At 34.9% G+C, this 4796-nt stretch overlaps 1 long non-coding RNA gene across 1 annotated transcript; it reads left to right on the plus strand.

Moving 5' to 3' along the window:
• The first annotated feature begins 668 nt into the window (after positions 1-668).
• Positions 669-4370, plus strand: LOC129418907 (uncharacterized). The gene is made up of 4 exons (XR_008636275.2): positions 669-1042; positions 1784-1823; positions 1925-2072; positions 3347-4370. It is a non-coding gene; the product is annotated as an uncharacterized lncRNA (long non-coding RNA).
• Positions 4371-4796: the final 426 nt, after the last annotated feature.

Here is a 4796-nt window from a genome sequence, read left to right on the forward strand (position 1 = left end):
AGCAACTTCTTTTGTCTGGACCAATTGATAAAGTCACCCACCCGGTTAAATCATAAAGACCCAGTAAAATCTACGCTACTGGATGTTATTTTAACTAATGCTCCTCATAGATTTTCAGCAGTAGGAATTTTTTGTAATGATATTAGTGATCATTGTGCGATAGTGGGTATAAGAAATTGCAAGACTCCAAAGAGTAAACCACGTTTTATTTTGAAGCGACAATTTAAAAATTTTAATGATCAAGCTTTTTTGAAAGATATTTATAATAGTGATCTATATGTTGTTTCACATATACCTGATGTTGATATAGCATGGGAATATTTTAGGCGCACTTTTTTGACTATATGTGATAAACATGCACCTTTTAAAAGATTTAGAGTAAGAAGTAGAGATAATCCTTGGTTTAATGAGTCACTATCTTCTCTTATAAAAAAAAGAGATAACGCATGGGCTAAAGCAAAGAAAACAAATAATAATATGGACTGGGTAAATTATAAGACAATAAGAAATAATTGTACAAAATTGGTAAAAAAATCTAAATGTGACTATTATATAAATATGATGAATGAAAATTTGAATAATCCGGCTAATTTCTGGAAGTTAACTCGATCACTTGGAGGTAAAAAAAACCTCCAACAGTTTACCGGACTATTTAAAAATAAATGAGAGTACACTGAAAAAAATGGACTTGGTGGGTCTTTGAATTTAAATAAAATAAACATGTATATGCAAAACAAAATATTTATATTCCTTGTGTAAACATAATTTAATTGATTAGGATGAAAATGTTTTGTTTGAATGTAAAATGAACACATTATTCTCACATTGATTAAAATTGATTGAATTGAATAGTTAAAGCAATAAAATTGAGTAAGCAAACAAAACGGCACCTCCTGAGCAGCAGGTGGCAGTAACGCTCAATGAAAAGGATGTCAACTGCCATAAAAGAAGAATAAACATCGTTTGTTTTGGGCGCCAAAATGAAGACTCAGCACAGCAGTCAGTCAGAAGAACTCTCTCAGACGGACACCACGTTATTAAAGTAAGTTTTATTATTTATTTATGTTCACTTTATACGTGATACATCTTCACTAGATAGACAGTTTTTTACAATATGTAGTCATTGCAATGACTTGTAGTAAAAATTAGTTTGGAGGAGTAAGTTAACGTTACAGTCAGTCAGTCAGTCAGTAAGTGTAAGGCTCATAAAGAAAAACAGCGTTTTAAAAATGTCAGCTGTATAACGTCATTTCTTGTTTGGTAGTTTTATCCGAGTTGAAAACTGTCAGCTTTGAGTTGACTTTTGAGGCACTTTTTACTCAGCTGTTCTATGGAAACGGTTCAGGACAAATAAAACGCTAACCAAACGTTATTCTGTCCAGAGTAACGTTATCCATGTAAGTAATTTACCAGATGATATCAATTGACTACATTAATAATGACATTGCGTATTAAAAAAACTGTCTGCTTAATCAGATTATCAGACCCGCGTCAGTTATTCATGACTTCGCTACGCCACGAGCAACACTTGATTCTGTTAGAAAAAGCTTTTTTAAATGTCTCGCGTGACGTCTGCTATATTAACTGAAAAAAAACGCTTTGAAGTGCCACACCTTAAAGCTGACATTTTCAGAAGAGAACCTTGTTGTTTTAAGATCTAATTTTGTCCAAAATTGCGTCCTATGACAGATATAATACTTATTTCATTATTGCTCTGTGTATGTGTGACCTTCATCATTTGAGGTTATGTGTTGATTTCACCTCTGAATATTTCCTCTTATAGGTCCATCATCCTTTCATACGCTACACACTCAAAAGCATTGGTAAGTCATCAAAAAAAATCTTATTTTTGTAACTAATATACATGTATTATTTTTTGACTCGCAGTACTCAAATAAACAATGGTTGGTTAATTTGTTTTCAGATAAATGCTGAATTTAAAAGAATCACTACTGTCTTATGTTCCTGCGTGTCACCTGGACCTCCAATCCAAAAACCTGATGAAACTTTTCTATCAGAAAGGAGGACAGCTAGCAAAAAGACTTGGAACAATCAATGATCAAATGACAGAAGTAAGTAATATAGATTCATAGACATACAAATGTGTAAACCTTGTTGGAAGTACAGAACATTTAGTATGTTTTAGTTACATCTTTTGGCACAAGGGTCATTAAAACACCTGGGAAGATTTAAAGGGGTAGTTCACCCAAAAATAAAAATTCTCATCACTTACTCCCTATCATGTTGTTACAAACCTGTATAAATGTCTTTGTTCTGATGAACACTAAGGGGTCAGTCACACCAAAAGCGCTTTAAACGCTTGCAAACGCAAGGCGCGACGCACTGCCTTTTTTAAAAAAGAGCAGTGCGGCGCAGCTTTACATATTGCTAAGCAACCACCGAGTCAGCTGTCTTGTCAATCAAATATTGAAGCGTGAGTGCTCTTTTGCTGTTAACTGTCATATTAGCAGAAACTTTAAAAAGAGGACGCTTGCTCTGACCTTGTTTGGGGGTGAGAGGTGCACAAACACGCAGGAGAGAGTGAGCGAGTGGAGTCCGGTTCTTCAAAGCAACTGTAAACTTCCCTCACCACAACGTAAGGCCCGCCTCTCCCCTGATTCGATTGGACAATGGAAGACGCAAATGACGTCAGGCGCTTCTCCGCTCTCAGCGCTCCTTCAAAAACGCGTGCGCGGCAGGCGGCAGAAAACCGCAAGGCGCTCGGCGCGCATAAACAGCGCGCAAACATGCCCTGCCCATAGAATATCATTCAAAAAAGGCGCCTGCAACTGCCATAAACGCTTTTGGTGTGACTGAGCCCTTAGGAAGATTTTTTTTAAGGAATGTTTGTACCCAAACCAATCATAAGCCCCATTCACTTCCATAGTGGGGAAATATAATACTATGGAAGTGAATGGGGCTCATGAACAGTTTGGTTGCAAACATTCCTCAAAATAAATATCTTCCTTCGTGTTCATCAGAACAAAGACATTTATACAGGTCTGTAACAACATGAGAGTGAGAAAATGAGATCATTTTGCTGTGATTGTCAGGTATGGTAGCACACACTTGAAATGTGGCCTCTTTATTTAACACACACACACACACACACACACACACACACACACACACACACACACACACACACACACACACACCTGGAGCAGTGGACAGTGCAGCTGCCTTGCTTTGTAACCCATGTATTTGTAACCAATTGTAACATGCTGTGGCAATGCACATGGGTCTGTATACTTATCTGTTTGCATTGTACTCATTTCCAATGACACTTTTATTGTAACAGTAACTTTTTTCTGTTTCTTTAACTAAATTGGTCTGTTTTGTACAGGGCATGGATGAAGTCAGCATCAGTGAGGTCATTTGAAGACACCAATGTTGGGATTTGTGCTCTCAAACAACATGCTTCTTGAAGAAGAGGATCTTTGTATAGTCCTGGAAGGCATGAAGGTGTTGCAACATCGTGCCGTGTTGTTTGAGTTGATGTATTCCTTTAAACCTGACCTATCCTGATCTCCGCTTTATTTTTGAGGAAATCCAAAATATTTTAATGGAACTACATTGAGCGTAACTTTAACGAACAGTTTCTTTCAGTGAAAGGATCAGAAAGACTGTGCTGCTAATTTATGTTCTTTTTATTTATCTGTTTTAAGTGTTTTCTCTTATTAAAACATTAACAGTTAGCTGCTCAGAGTTGATTTTGGAAATGGTTGTTGTATTTTGTTTTTGTTGAATCTTTGATTATCAGTTTATACAAATGCTGTAGCTCTGACTTTCTGAAGGAGTGATATTTTCCAGTTTGTAAATCCATTTAAAAAATAATAGTACTTACTCTTTTGCATGTCTCTTTGGAATGCAGTGTTTGTGTTTTAGCACTTCTAAATCTACTGTGATAGTAACTATTTTAAACATTTGGGTCAGTTTTACAGATGGGGCTTTTCCTAGTCCCAGACTTTTGCAATGCCTTAATTTGAAAACATATTGCACTGACATATCTTGACATATATCAGTGCCATTGTTTTGTCTCAAGATGTATTCCAGTGTTGTTTTTGTAAGGTAGGTTTGTTTGTAAACTTTTTTTGTAAAAAATATTCTAATATAACTACTAGGGCCTAGTCATGGCTTAATCTACAACCTGTCTGGGAAATTGCCCCTTTATGTATGTACTGCATGTGCTGATTGTTGTAATAGTTATTGACTGTTAATGAATTAATGTGTAGTGATTTAAATGAATTGATGATCTGAAAGCAGTGGTTTGCCTAAATATCACTAAACATTTGTACAAAACTGTTTGCTTTTTATGCCAATGCAAATGTATTTTGTATTTAAAAAAGAAATAAATAACATTTGGATAATTATGAGTGATTATTCTGGTGCCAGAGACATAATGAAATTGCTTTAGAGTTACATAATCTCATAATATAAGCATTAAAAAAGCATGTTGGAATTACAGATGAAAATCTAGTCCCCTTACATAATAAAATTACTTAAACATTACAAAATAAATGTGTTATAGTAAAGAGAAATGGCACTTTGAGTCAATATATTTATATTAGACTACTTAAAACAATTAAAATGTTTTGGTCTGACACATAAAAATTATATGAGGAAAATTATTTTGGTTTTACACAATCGGATTATGTGGGACCGATGTACACATTAAAATTACGTAAATTGAAAGGATTTTTTTTTTCAGTGTATAATCCGAGACAAAGAGAATATTGTAAAAGCTTTTAATACTCATTTTATCTCTGCTGACTTAAGTACAGATACTAGTCATT

Source organism: Misgurnus anguillicaudatus, chromosome 15 (assembly GCF_027580225.2).
Source record: "Misgurnus anguillicaudatus chromosome 15, ASM2758022v2, whole genome shotgun sequence".
NCBI classification, from domain to species: Eukaryota; Metazoa; Chordata; class Actinopteri; order Cypriniformes; family Cobitidae; genus Misgurnus; species Misgurnus anguillicaudatus.